Source organism: Chlamydotis macqueenii, chromosome 2 (genome assembly GCF_036417535.1).
Source record: "Chlamydotis macqueenii isolate bChlMac1 chromosome 2, bChlMac1.mat, whole genome shotgun sequence".
Taxonomy (NCBI): domain Eukaryota; kingdom Metazoa; phylum Chordata; class Aves; order Otidiformes; family Otididae; genus Chlamydotis; species Chlamydotis macqueenii.
In genome coordinates, this window is record NC_141557.1 from 136,992,394 (window position 1) to 137,008,445 (window position 16,052).

The following is a 16,052-nucleotide window of genomic DNA, read 5'->3' on the forward strand; positions in this document are numbered from 1 at the left end:
ATCCAATAGAAGGAAATAATATTGGAAAACTGAAATAACAAAATATAAATTGTATGAGAACAGGAATTTAAGAACGGATTGTTCCAGCAGGGGAGGAGTGCTATACATTAAGGAAAGTCTAGAAGAAAATGCGTTAATTTGATCAACACACAACATTCTTTATCAATGTGTCCCTGGTGATTGCACAGGATCTCCAGCAGCTGCAACTTCAGACCTACCTGAAGGGAACACTGTCCTGTAATCACTCAGGGGAGAGATCACCTGGACCATGACTGCTAAGAGAGTTATTAGAGAATCCACAAAGGCAGAAAACATGCTAATAGAAGACAGGTCTCATTCCTCCCCCACTTCCTTCTGCACCTTCATGCCTAGGTATAATGCCTGATGGGACATTATACTGAGGCTACATTTTTGGACATCATAGGTGTTTTAGAGCTTCTGTCTCTTGGAGCAGCTGGTTAGAAAACTCACAAGCGGAGAAGCATCATTTGATGTAGTCCTCATGGGATCAGCGCACAAGTCCTAGTCTGGAGCGTTACTAAACAATTGTCTTGTAACACTGACTGCCATATACTCGTATCCAGCAGCCATGTTGAACTGAGAAAAGCTCCCCAAAAGACAGGAGAAAAAATCCTGGCCCCACACTCCAGTATCTCTTAGCTTCAAAATCCAGAACTGCATAAAAACTATATTGTTTCTTCAAAGAAAATGAAAAAGTCCTGTTAAAAGAATAAAATGATTATAGGTGGCAGGGAAATTGCACAAAAGCATTAGACTAGAAGCTCACACTAAATATATTCCTGTCCAAAAGAAGTTTAAAAGGTCAAGAAAGACTGTGATGTCACAAAGTAGAGCGAAAACATTTCTGGGCATAAGCAGCTACCTCTCAAAAGATGGAAACAATCTCCAAACTAGAAAACTGGAAAAATCATGTATTCTGGCACGCTGAATGTAAAACTATTGCAAGACAGGCCAGAATGAGTTAGAGGAACAGGTAGCTTAAGACTCAAATGTTAGTAACAAATCTTTTCCAGCCATATCAGAAATGGCACATCTGTTAGAAAACTTGTAGGAGAAGTTTTCTTGCTACAAGTTTTCTGCTACAAACTTGTAGCAGAAAAGCTAAGTGCAGTATTTCCATCAGCAGTCAGTATGGCAAAGCTTAGGCCTGGTCTTACTCCCTCAGCCTTTCTTTGCAGGAGACAGAGTGGGGAAACCACCTCAGTCAGAACAGTCAGCAAAAGACATTTTAGGACGATTTTAGAAAAATCAATAGAGCATTGTCAGTGCTGATAGCATTTGCTCAGTGGGTCTTAGATAATTCAGGTTTGAAACAGTTGTGCTTTCAGCTGTGGAGTATAAACTATAACTTAAATTGACCTCAGTACAAAAGCAAAGGAAGATAGCAAATACCATGCTACTTTTTAATAAGGACTCCTGGGGAATCTAAGAAACTACAGACTAGGAAAGTTGTACTTTTGTACTGCACAGATTAGTAGAAACTATAATAAATAACATAACTAGCAGTATACATGAATTAATATGATTTAATAGGGGAGAATTAACATAAGATTTGCAGGAAGAAGCAATGCTTCTCAAACCTGTTGCAGCACAGGTTTCATTAAACATTGGCTTATCACTAAGCTAGTATATTAGTGGACTTGGATTTCAGAAAGGCTTTTGACAATAAACCTTTCCAAAAGCTATTAGAGAAAATAGGTTGCTATGGGGTAAGAGGGGAGGCCCTTTCCAAGATTAACAGCTAGCTAAACAGGAAAGCGGACAGGAAGAAATGATCAGTCTTGAAAGGGTTGTGGTGGGAGCTGTACTGCTGGGCGTATCCATATATGGACCAGTAAAGGGTGATCGTAAAACGTAAGTATATGTAAGTTTTCTGAATTTATGAAATTATTTAGCGTAGTTAAAAATAAAACTAGTCACAAAGAGCTGCAGAATTATATTGAGTTGAACAACTGTTGACGCCGCAAAGAAATGCACTTGAGAAAAATAACCCTGACGTTAACTATTACTTAGATCTTAGATCTTAGATTTACTGTGCATTGTTTTATGAAAATGTCATATCAATACTCACTATAATTCAAAATTAAACCAGAAGATGAAGTACCATCAGGCGAGGAGTAGAGAGCCAGCCTTTAAACGTCATTATGATAACACATAAATTCAATCACATTCCTGCATTCTTGGTTTTGGTTGCCCCACCTCTGTGATACAGAAAAGACACAAACAAGAGCAAGGAGGATGATCAGAGGTACGACATGGCTTTCAAGCAAGATGAACTTAAAGGGCACACCAACTATTCTGCAACAACTTCAAAACAAAGCTAGTCAAGCATTGTCAAACCGCACATCAAATAAACTCATTGCCAAAAACCATTTTAGATACCAAAATATAAATAAGTTTGAAAGCATATTAGATGAAAATAGAAAAAAATGTCCATTAAAGCTTCACAGTATAAAGATGCAAGTGCTATGTCTTGTGCAGGAAGCCTCTAATCTGCAGATTTCTGTGAGCAGAGTTCCTAAAGAAATATTTCCTTCTCTTTTTCTTATACTCAGTAAATAACCAGTACTTAGGACCAAGGTAGACACTCCTTGTTTGAACCCAGATCAGCTGTTCTTATGTTTTAAGGTGTGCAGAGAATCAAACTGTGGAGGATACATCTCAGAAAAGATTGTGGCAAGGTTTTCCGTAATGAAAAATGGTAACTTCCATGGAAATCCATGCAATATTTCTGGGAACAGGAGCTACTCAGTAGGTCTAATGCTGCCTGGCTGTCAAGTAACTTCACATGCTTTTTATTCCAGGTGTCTGGTGAAAAGTTATTTAGGGATGCTTTTACACACAAGTAGAACACACACTTGTGCGGACTACTCCATCTAGAACCATGGCAATGTTTGGCTAATAGAGCATCACTATTTTGACTGTATTCAGTCCATTGTATTTAAACAGCTTGTGGTGGTTTAGCCTGGATCACCACACAGTTTTCTTATTCACCCTCCCCCTACCCAGTGGGACAGGGGAGAGAAATTGGGAAGAAAGGAAAATTCGTGGGTTGAGATAAAAACAGTTTACTAAAAATACTAAAAACTACAAAGCTAACAGGATATAAGGATATTAATATCTACAAAATATACAAAATGAACAATGTACAATTTCTCACCACCCGATGTCCGAATGACCGATGCAGCCCGTCCCAAGCAGCGATCACAGGAACAACACCGAGCGGCAAGCAAAGGAGGGACAGCAAGCTAGCAAGGTAGAGGGAACGATGCCAGCAAGCAAGAGAGAAGAAAAGGATGCCAAGGGTGCCCAAACGGATACCCGACAAGAATGTCCGAACAGAAAAGGAATACCCCATCCCATGGGCAACCCCCACTTATATACTGAGCATGACGTTTATGGCATGGAATACTCTCTTTGGCCAGTTTGGATCAATTATTCTGTCTGTCTTTCGCCCAGCTTCCCGCATCTGCACGTTAACGAGACTTGGAAAGCCAGACAGTGTCCTTGGTCTCATTAACAACAACTCGTATCATCAGAATGTTTTTATCAACATTCTTCGCACACAAAATCCAAAACACACTGGCTACTGAGAAGAAAATTAACTCCATCCCTGCTGAAACCAGGACACAGCTGCTGTCGTAATCTCTTCATGCAAATATTTGCTGCTTGACACTCCAGCTTCTCATTAAATATCAAGACTGAGGAACATCTGCCACTAAACCCTGTTTTAAAATGATCTAGTAGAAGTCTTATCAAGACTTATTTCTATTAGCTTTCTAAAGCTCCTTCTGCTGAAGATCAGTGATTCATTAAGGAAAGAGAATTATGCCAGGCCTTCTGAACACTCAATTTATATATTCATAAACATTACCAGCTCAAAATCAATCTGGATCATAATCAGTTTACTTCTTTATTCAGACATGGACAATTATTTCAAATCTATAAATGTCAACATTCTACATGATAAATAAAACTCTTGATGGATCAGCCACAGATTGCAACACGGAAGTTATTGTGATAATTTATTTTCATTATCCTCATTATGCTGGCCTCAGTTTTCATCCTGTACTTCAGGAGTCAGCTTCCCCCAGACCACAGGTTTTTCCCTTTCCCTTTGTTCTTTTAACCTCATTCACTGAGTTTCTTCTGTAGGCTTTTGCTTCTGGCAGCAAGAAGGCCACATCATTAACTGCAGCTCTTGCTCAAGGAAAGCCTCACACAGAGCACAGAGATTCCCATACACTGGTGTGCAAACAGATGCTGTTCCCAGGTGATCTCTCAAGTGCTCGTAGCTGTCCCACAGAGCCAGGGTAGCCTATCACATTTTCAGCTAAATGTTTGGTGGTGAGAAAAACCCAGCAGTCTGTGAGAGATCTTGAGGGCTGAGGACGACTTACTCCAGAATCACAGAATCATAGAATGTTTTGGATTGGAAGGGACCTTCAAAGTTCAACTAGTCCAACCCCCCTGCAAGGAGCAGGGACATCTTCAGCTGGATCAGGTTGCTCAGAGTCCTGACCAGCTTGACCTTGAATGTTCCCAGGGATGGGGCATCCACCACCTCTCTGGGCACCCTGTTCCAGTGTTTCACTGACCTCACAGTAACAATTTTTTTTTCCTTATATCCAGTCTGAACCTACCTCCCTCTATTTTAAAACCATTACCTCTCATCCTATCACAAGCAAGGGTTGAGGAGAAAGAGAAAATGAGAACTAATATATAATTGTAGCTATCTGAGGTGTAGAAATGTCAGTCTAGCACGCTAAAGGATGGGGAGCTGCAGGAAGGTCTCAGAGGCAGCATGAGGAATAACATCAGTGCTACTGAAAGAACACAGGACTTACAGAACCATGGAATCATCAAGTAGAATCATAGAATAGTTTGGGTTGAAAGGGACATTTAAAGGCCATCTAGTCCAGCCACCCTGCAAGGAGCAGGGACATCTGCAACCAGACCAGGTTGCTCAGAGTCCCGTACAACCTGGCCTTGAATGTTTCCAGGGATGGGGCATCTGCCACCTCTCCAGGGAACCTGCACCAGTGCTTCACTACCCTCATCATAAAAAACTTCTTCCTTATATCAAGTCTGAACCTACCTCCTTCTAGTTTAAAACCATTACCCCTCTTCCTATCACAACAGACCCTGCTAAAGAGTTTCTTCCCATCTTTCCAATAAGCCCCCTTCAGGTACTGAAAAACTGCTATAAGGTGTCCCCAGAGCCTCCTCTTCTCCAGGCTGAACAGCCCCAACTCTCTCAGCCTGTCCTCACAGGAGAGGTGCTCCAGCCCTCTGGTCATCTTCATGGCCCTCCTCTGGACTCTCTCCAACAGATCCACATCCTTCTTATGTTGGGGGCTCCAGAGCTGGACGCAGTACTCCAGGTGGGGTCTCACGAGAGTGGAGTAGAGGAGTAGAATCACCTCCCTCGACCTGCTGGCCACACTTCTTTTGATGCATCTCAGGATGCAGTTGTCCTTCTGGGCTGCAAGCGCACATTGCCAGCTAATGTTGAGCTTCTTGTCCAGCAGCACTCCCAAGTCCTTCTCCTCAGGGCTGGTCTCGATCCATTCTCCCCCCAGCCTATATTTGTGCCTGGGATTGCCATGACCCAGGTGCAGGACCTTGCACTTGGCCTTGTTGAACTTCACGAGGTTTGCATGGCCCCACCTGTCTCCAGCCTGTCAAGGTCCCTCTGGATGGCATTCCTTCCCTTCAGCGTGTTGACTGCACCACACAGCTTGGTGGTATCAGCAAACTTGCTGAGGGTGCACTCTAGCCACTATCCATGTTGCTGACAAAGATGTTAAACAGGGCCGATCCCAATAGTGACCCCTGAGGAACGCCACTCGTCACCAGTCTCCACCTGGACATCAAGTCATTAACCACCACTCTCTGAGTGCGGCCACCCAGCCAATTCCTTATCCACCGAGTGGTCCATCCATCAAATCCATGTCTCTCCTGTTTAGAGAGAAGGACGTCATATGGGACACATGCTTTGCACAAGTCCAGGTAGATGATATCCGTTGCTCGTCCTTTGTCTACTTATGCTGTAACCCTGTTGTAGAAGGCCACCAAATTAGTCAGGCACGATCTGCCCCTTGTGAAGCCATGTTGGCTGCCACCAACCACCTCCTTGCTCTCATGTGCCTTAGCATAGTTTCCAGGAGAATCTGCTCCATGACCTTGCCAGGCACAGAGGTGAGACTAACTGGCCTGTAGTTACCTGGGTCTTCCTTATTTCTCTTTTTAAACATGGGAGCTATGTTTCCCCTTTTCTAGTTGGTGAGAACCTCACCAGACTGCCACAGCCTCTCAAATATGATGGACAGCAGCCTGGCAACTTCATTCGCCAGTTCCCTCAGGATGGGATGCATCTCATCAGGTCCCATGGACTTGTGCACCTTCAGGTTCCTTAGATGGTCTCGAACCTGCTTTTCTGCTACAGTGGGCAGTTCTTCATTCTCCCAGTCCCTGCTTTTGCTTTCCGTGACTTGGGTGGTGTGGCTGGAGCCCTCACTGGTGAAGACTGAGACAAAAAAGTCATTGAGTACTTCAGCATTCTCCATGTCCTGGGTAATCAGGTCTCCTGTTTTCTTTCCAGAGGGGGCCCACATTCTCCTTGGTCTTCCTTTTATCCCTGACACACCTAAAGAAGCTTTTATTGTTGTCCTTGATGTCCCTGGCCCAATTTAACTCTGTCAGGCTTTAGCCCTCCTTACTTGCTCCCCTGCCGCTTGGACAATCTCTCTGTATTCCTCCTAGGCTACCTGTCTTTCCATCCGCCCTCTGTAGGCTTCCTTTTTGTTTCTCAGTTGGTTCAGGAGCTTGTTGTTCATCCATGCAGGCCATCTGGCGTTTTTGCTTGACATCTTCTTTGTTGGGATGCATTGCTCCTGAGCTTGGAGGAAGTGCTCCTTGAATATTAACAAACTTTCTTGGGCCACTCTTCCCTCCAGGGCTTTATCCCATGGTACTCTGCACAGCAGATCCCTGAAGAGCCGAAGTCTGCCCTCCCGAAGTCACAGAATTACAGAATCACAGAATTATTATCAAGATTGGAAAAGACCTAAAAGATCATCCAGTCCAACCATCAGCAATACTTCTCAGCTAAATCATATCCCTCAACCAAAGTAGAGAGCTTGCTGCACACCCTTCTCGCTGCCCTGGGGATCTTGAACTGCACCATTTCATGGTCACTGCAGCCAAGGTTGCTCTTGAGCTAGAAGACAGGAGCTGTGTGAGTGCCATTGTTGGTCACCCTCTCAGGCATCCTCTGTGACTGACACTGCAATTTTGTGACCTCAGTTTCAAGGTTCAGATTCAGGAATCAGGCCTATGCTTAACTTTCTATTTCGCATTAGGTTTCTATAAATACACCGGCTTTGCAAGTGCAAGCATCACAGTCACGCCAAATGCTTTCACAAAGAATAGTATTATCTTCTGCTCTTTTTCAACCACTAAGGCATATTTTATTTTGTTTTGTGAAGTGGCATATTTGTTTTCAATGTAACAACAACAATGAGACATCATGTGTATATAGCTGTGGTCTTTCAGAAACATTTAATAATGAAAACATACAGAGCTCTAGGCTGGGTTCCAGTGACTGCCCAGTATTCATACTTCCCTCTAGCCTAAGGAATGCCTAAGAGCCATCTATTTCTCTGCTAAGTGTAACACTTCCTTTGGTACTGAGTTACTGATGTGATGGGCCTTATTCTTCCAAATATTTAATTATCTGCACTGCATAGAGCAGTTGCATAAACAACCAGTGACACTGGCACCTGCTGGCTTCCAGAGAGTCATACTGGGGTACCTGTTACAAGGTGAAAAATGACAGGAAGCAGCTGAACCTTTCACCCTTCTACTGTGTCCTGGGCAGTGTGGAATATCTGAGACACTGGCAGGTGGGATGGGAATCTCCTTCTCCAGCTGCTCTTTGGAGAAATGAGTGCTCTCTGCCTCTTCTCACAGACATTATTTACCTGGAGATTTCAGCTAAATTCATATTCATGTATAGCTATTTGGGATGGATACATCAGTTTAAAAGAAAGGTGTGGGGATTGCTCTTTTCTGGAGGAGAATTTTGGGGGCCACCACCTTGCTTCAATTGCTGCAGGTGCTGCCGCACATCTTCCTTTGGTAACATTCGTGAGTAGAGCAGGGTGTTGTTGCTCATTAGGCTGATGATTTTCCAAGGTAGGGAAAAGCAAGAGATCCCTCAGTGACCTGGGACTTCAAATCCTCTGTCTAGAGCATGTTTCCGGATTACGACTGAAGCAGGCAAAGCTCCGCTGTACAGGAGCCAGCACAGTTGATACCTTGGCTGTAGATTACAGGGTTATGCAACGAGTGAAGCAGTCCTAGCTGGCAATATTTTTTATGATGTGAACTAAAATTCAACTTTTGCCATGTGAAAGACTGCAGTGTAATACAGTAATACATTTTGGTTGCTTAGCTTTGTATAGCTCTGTTTAGCAATAGTGTATAAATAGCTGTGAACAAATAGCTGTTCAAAATTGTCACAAGCAAATTAGTGATTTTCTGTCTCTTGCCATGAAAGCATTAAACCACATTTTAGATATTTATCAAAAAATAAATCCCTCTTTCATGAGACATGAATAGAATTTTCTCAGGCATTTATCTGCACTCTTACACATTTGTTGAATAGATTTGGCATGTGAGTATTTATAGACATTCCATACATGCCTATAAATGTGTTGTACAAAAGATATTTTGAATATGAAATGCACCCTCAGCAAATTTGTAGACAACACCAAGCTGAGTGGTGTGGTCGCCATGCCTGAGGGAAGGGATGCCATCTAGAGGGACCTGGACAAGCTTGAGAAGTGAGCCTATGTGAACCTCACGCAGTCCAATAAGACAAAGTGCAAGGTCCTGCACCTGGGTGGGGACAACCCCTGGTGTCAATAACTGCTGGGGGATGAAGGGATTGAGTGCAGACCTGCTGAGAAAGACTTGCGGGTACTGGTGGATGAAAAGCTCAACATTAGCCGGCAATGTGCGCTTGCAGCCCAGAAGGACAACTGCATCCTGAGATGCATCAAAAGAAGTGTGGCCAGCAGGTCGAGGGAGGTGATTCTCCTCCTCTACTCCACTCTCGTGAGACCCCACCTGGAGTACTGCGTCCAGCTCTGAAGCCCCCAACATAAGAAGGATGTGGATCTGTTGGAGAGAGTCCAGAGGAGGGCCATGAAGATGACCAGAGGGCTGGAGCACCTCTCCTGTGAGGACAGGCTGAGAGAGTTGGGGCTGTTCAGCCTGGAGAAGAGGAGGCTCTGGGGACACCTTATAGCAGTTTTTCAGTACCTGAAGGGGGCTTATTGGAAAGATGGGAAGAAACTCTTTAGCAGGGTCTGTTGTGATAGGAAGAGGGGTAATGGTTTTAAACTAGAAGGAGGTAGGTTCAGACTGGATATAAGGAAGAAGTTTTTTATGATGGGGCTGGTGAAACACTGGAACAGGTTCCCTGGAGAGGTGGTGGATGCCCCTTCCCTGGAAACATTCAAGGCCAGGTTGGATGGGGCTCTGAGCAACCTGGTCTGGTTGCAGATGTCCCTGCTCCTTGCAGGGTGGTTGGACTAGATGACCTTTAAAGGTTCCTTCCAACCCAAACCATTTTATCATTCTATGATTAAGCCTAGAGGTAAATAATTTTTTAATGGAGGTAATTCCGCATTGATCTGCAGTTGTCTCAAGAGAGTAATTCCTCTTCACATGGTAGAGATTTTCAAATTAAGCTCTAAAGATTGCTCACAAATACCATCCCCTCATATCTTCCTTAGAGAAAATGTGAAAAGTATCCTTCTAATAAGATAGGTCTTAAAAAATTATACCCAAAAATACTCACCGACGAGCATGTTGAACACTGGGGTTGGCTGCTGCAGTAACTTTACTGGGCATCTGACTTCATGGCAGATACATGGCAGTTTCTGTGAGGGGTAAATGGTTTGAACTGCAAGCCTCCCACCTGGTCCCCAAGCCCTCACTGTTCCTCTGATCACTCAAAAGGGGCATGAAACAGCCAGGCCCCCAAGTGCGTACACAGTTTGACTATGAATTGTAATCAACAAAGATTTGCCGCAAAACTATTCGGAGTGATACTGATAAATTTTGCATAATTTTGATTCTGTTTGGTAGAAGTTGATTTGCCAGATCCCTTACAAGTCTCATAAAAGATTTTCCAGGATTTTAAACATAAACAGTGAATGTTCAAACAATTTATGAAAGAAAATTAATAAACTAGTTTACTGTTGCTGGTATCGTGAAAGATCTTAGCTTTAAAATGCATTTATGCATTTAAATGTAACAGAAAAGCATTTTAGTTACAATCCTAATTTCTGCAATCCAGGACAAAAAGTTTTGAATTTGAAAACCTAGTTCCTGGATGAATTTATTGAGCCATTTGCAAAAGTCATTGTCATAATTTGTAACTACTTCCTGAGTGTCCCATGGCGAAGCTGGTCCAGGGAATTTTTGTGACGGAGGAAAACATTTTTTAATGACATGTCCTGTGCTGGTGTTTTCTGTGCAGCTTCAATTTCTGTAAGTAAATTAGCAACCTCTCTCTGTGACAGACAGGAATGTGAATGTGAGGAGGAGAAGGTGATGGAAATATGGAAGGGTCTTTGAAGACTAAGACAGCTATAGAAGATGTAAGGCCTTTCCTCCATCATTAGTCCCATGGAAAGTTTAAGCAAATTTGCACCCCTCGTAGAGGAGCAAAATGAAACTATGAAAAACTGAAGTGAGGCTGCCTCTATGACTGTGTGTCTGGCAGAAACTGCTGCCTCATGTCACCTACAAATTTCCTAATGTTACAACAGAGCAGGAAATGAAGGTAGCATAACATCAGGCAAGTGGAAGCTCATACAGAAGCTTTTTCCCTTCCACTGCCTCTGAGAAGAGCTTCTTTTAATCGTATTATGGTAAACTCAGCATCAGATCTTGCCCTTTTGTTGCTTTGACAAGAGAAGGGAGCTGGCATGGGGGCTATATCTATATTAGTGAATTAACTCTGAGGCCACTGATGCCTGCCCTGATCCTCAGTGTGACTTTGCCCTGGGCCAGCCAACACTTCCTGAAACACCTCCTGAGCCTGGCTTTGGTATTAGCACAGGACCAGTCCTAAGAGAAAATGTGAAGTTGTTCCTGCACTTGTGTGTTCTCCAAAACATGACCCAAAACAATGGAAATTTTTTCTCTGCCTCTGGTTCTCTGCCTGCCTTTTAAAAATTTTTTATCATTGTCTATTAAATAGCTAATATCCCCATAAGCATTCTGCAGATACCAGAAAGAAATGAGCTATTAAACATCCACCATTAGGGTACAATTCTGTCAGATGCTTTATTTCACATTTGCTGCCAGTCTGATGGATAACTAGCCACAGTTATCCGTAAGTCTCATCTTACCAGTGCCTCTCAACAGCATCTTCTTTGGGATGTTGCCTTTTACTGCATTGATTATCCTTACTTCTTACAAACCCAATTGAATTCTATTTTCTTCTTTATTTCCTTCCTTCTCTTAAAAGGAAGTACTTCAGCTTTATTTAAAGATTCTGACTGGAGGTCAAGCTGCTTGCGGAGACTCCAGGCACTCTTGGATTAGACTCCTTGCAGCACCTACGGGGAAGGAAGCACAGCAGCTGGCGGCAGGCTCTGCAGGTGACAAGAGGAACTGAGCACCAAGCAGCTGGTGGGGATGGCATCACCTCATCTCAGTAAGCTGAAGTACGTCCAAGCACTCACTTATTGACTTATTACATTTGATGCCTGGATATACTTCAGATTACTTTAGGGGGGACTGAGGATGCCTGTGGAACAGGGAGAGGACTTAACAAATATTTAGGCGATTTTTTCCCCCTGAACCATCATGTCTGTGACTAACAAGGTATTATTAAATAAAGGCTCTACAAATATTCAAATTAGTGAAATACAGCTTCCCAGGAATTTATATATTGTGTTCTCAAGCCACCAAAATATTTACTAAATAACTTACAAATTTTATGTTGCCAAAGCCTCACCAAATTCAAGCAAAGAAAAACTCTCTGGCTTTGAACAGGACTAAACAACTTTACGTTCTCTCTTACTCAGCAAGTAAATTTAATTTTGAAAGTAAAATAGGAAAAGCTGAACAAATGCATATTCAGGTTAATTCTTCAGGAACATTATGGAATTAGTTAAATCCTTGTTCTGAAGAGAAAATGAGCCAGTTATTTCTGTGCGTAAATACCATTTCCGGTAACATCAGTCAGGGTGGGTACCAGTGCCATAGCTGTGACACTTCACCGTCTCCACCAAGCGATACCTCCTGACACTGGTTTCTCCCATGAGCAGGTTAGTCCATAGCTGTTTACCGTGAGAACTGCAGCTCTGTCCTCATTACTAAAAAGCAACTCTTTGTCCTACAGACCGTGATACTGCCGCTGTTCTCACAGCACCACTGCTGTGGAGGTGGTTTTTGACTAAGCCAAGAAAAAAGACAGTATCTGAAGTGTTACAATGACATGCTACGCTCATTATCAAACACCAGAATTTCAATTACCAGCAACTCTTTGATACTTTTAATTGGAAATCTTGTAATTATTCCATTCTTTTTAACAGATTTCAATAAATACTGAACAGATAAAGGTGAATACATCCTGGTACAGTGCTGGATAATTTGTTCACATCATGTCCACTCAAGGATAGAGCTGCTGGACCCTGGAGCTGTTACTTCTGCTATATTTATTTTACGTGCTAGCACGGCAGCCAGCAATTCTAATTCCTTAGGCTAGAAACCCAGGTGGTAACAATCACCAGTCTCCTCCCTTCCAGGACACAGAATCAAAGAGGGATCCAGTGTAGGGTCCTGTGGGCAGACATCATGACCCCAAAGCCATGTAATTTAATCCAAATGCAGTTTAAGACACTAGGATTAAGATTCACAGACTCATAAGTTCTTGTGACCCTGTTACTGAGAGGATACGTGATCCAGAGACTGGGGTGGCAGCACCTGTGGTTCTGGGTAGTGGATGCCATCCCTGGGCAATGCCAGAGAGGTACTCAAGTAGCATAATGCAACACTGGGCAAGGAGTTTCTGAGAAAGTTGTATTTAGAGCTTGAAAATATTTCCTGGACTTAATACCTAAAATTTATCTTTGATACACACATGTAACATACTTTCCTTTGAAGGAGCATCTGAAGTTCATCTAAATGCCTGTGTGAATCCTGTTCTATGTATATAAATCTATTCTTTAAAAACATAAGTATTTAGTTCTAAATCTTGACCTGAATTTTCAGGCTCCGGAACCAAGCTTCTCATTTTATCCAAGACGTTGTACGAGAGTTTCTGGTTGCACAAATTCATATCTGCTTAGAAACATACTGAAATCAAAGTTATCACATAAAGCAAGGTTAAACTAAGACAGCAATCTGCCTGGCAGGTGAAAGACTGCTGCTTTATTTACTAAGCCTTATAATCTTTTAACTTGCTGTTCGCTGCCAAAGAAGATTACGGAAGAACTATAGCCCACATCCAAGTGTTACAAGTCTATATTTGGTATCACACTGAACTCCAGCAAAAAGGTTGAAAAAGATTATGAAATATGAAAGATTACAAAGTAGGTTGCTAGACAAGGAATAGAGCTGCATTTTGGAAGATGTGAAAAAACAAGTTGTGCATTTATCAATATGAACACCGACGCTTTCCTAGCTGTTTCCTATCACAGTTCAAAGCTCAGTGCCATCTCTGAGCTGCCTGAACCAAATTAAAATCAAAGAGTGCTGCACAAATTATTTAAACATAGGTTTGAGTTTTCAAAATTTCACAATAGGACATTTTTAACAATCCATTTTAATTAATTCATTAATAATTAACTTGATTGGTATACACACATGGAGTGCGCATGGGCTTCGTAAGTAGCTCATTGACTGTCCTCAGGAGGCAGCCTGGGTGCCTTATTGCCCCCATGCAAATCAGTGATCAAAATATGCTGGTGTGAGAACAGCTGAAAAAGTGTAGAAGTCTAGTTCACAATTTACGTGCAATCTATTACACTTTTGGTAACAGCAAAGTGACAGTATAGGTCCTTTAAAATCCCAAAAAGGCCGTTCCTGTAATTCGATTATTGGCACAGGCTCAGTATTTTGAATGGGCTGTGGCAGGCTAAGGCATAGAGAAAGGTAAATTGCTGGCAGAGAATGCAGGGACAGCATTACCCATAAAACAGCTCAGTTATATCCCAACACATTTGCGGAGAAAAATCACAGGTTTTTTTTTTATTATTTTAAAATGCAGGAGCACGATGGGCCTTCTGCTACCATTTCTAACCACAATGAGGAATTTCTGACCAGATTTGATAAGATGCAAAGAATGTTCCTTACAGTAGCTGTAGCTGCGTGTTCCTACCTGTACTCTCCCAGAATGTTCTGTGGACTAGAAAGGAAACCTATGGATAGATTAGGAAAGGATTGTAGCAAATATTACTGATAGGTGGGCAATATCTGGTGTTAGTGCTTAAAAATTGGTATTTTCCTGTCCTGCAAATGTTTTCTCTATAAATACAATAGCAAACAATTTATAACTAAAATAATTACAGAAATTGCAAAATGGAAAATTACCTAGGAATAAGTAATTGGTAATAGGTACTAGTTTGTTGAACTGCAACTCAGAAACTTTGAGTCAACCATTCACATGGGTTTGAAGAACTATGATCATGTTATGAGGAATGCATCTGGTTAAAATTAATCCAGACAGCGTAAATATTCAGATATCACTTTGCTGTTAGGAATTTTAAAAGGAGTTTCTGATCTGCAGTGTGAAATTATCTAAAATATTTATAAAAATTTTAAAGCAATGAATACAAAAGCAAACTGCAAGCTGTACCATGGCGAGTTATAAAGGGAAACGTTGTTGGAAAAATGTGCCACATCAACCTTTGCTCCCTAAGATTGCAGGAAAATCAAATAGATCACAAGTTCATAAAAATGCATCTTAATGCTTCTGGGACATTGGCTTTAACAGCAGGGAGCCCTGTCAGAATAAATACCTGCTGCATGCATAAAGAAATAGACACTGTCTAAACGCATATATAGGACTTCCTACTTTATAACACTTTGGTTGAAGATTTGTTTGCTCTTTTACTTGCCAGTATCAGAAAAGGGAATATTTGCCACTTCAGCCAAGAGTGGCAGAAATTTTATTCCCCCATCTCGTGGTCCTATTCTCCAGTCAATCTTCAGTGAAGTAGAAACCTTGGCTATGAAACCAAGGTAAAGGATGGGAGGCAAGCTGAAGCCAGGCTGCCAGGCAGTGCCATCTAGGGGTAAACCATCAAGACAGTGTCTTCTGCATTATTTAAGCCAAAGAGACCTATAGTTGCTGCAGGATTGAATACACCAGGGCTTGCATCCCCTAAATCTGGTCTGGTTTTCCAGCTCTGTAAGATGGCTTAACAAGATGCAAAATATCCTTTAGGTCCTTCCAGCCGCCTGTCTGTGACAACACCTCCATGAAAGTCCTATAAAAATCTCTGTAGTGCTTTGTTTGGATTATTAATAATGGTGCTGTTGTATGTTCTAAGTTCTTTGCTTTTTTTCTTTTAAATTCTATCTCTGTAATAAAACTATGCTTTGATTAATGTATCTAATAGATCAAAAAATCTGAAGATATTTTAGTAAATATTTGTATTACTGGTCATGTAGGTAGAAAAACAATAAAACAAGAGATCTAGTGGGACATTCAGAAACTAAATGAGTGCAAAGATCCCAGGCAGCCACCAGAGGTTCTCTGTCTATCTGTTTATGTACCTAACTGACTAAAAAAATGGGTTTAGTATTTGGGGTAGGATCCTGCTACAAAGTAAGGTGAAACGGTGGGCTTTCTAGTTATTTGATCACAGCAGTAAGCAGGAGCCCAACACCCAGATGAGACTAATGGGGAGGTTGCAATCCTTGTCTCCACTCCATTGCCTCCCCTGGAAAGGATGCTCTTTGGCAAGACCCAGATCCAAGCAGCTCTGCTCAGACAT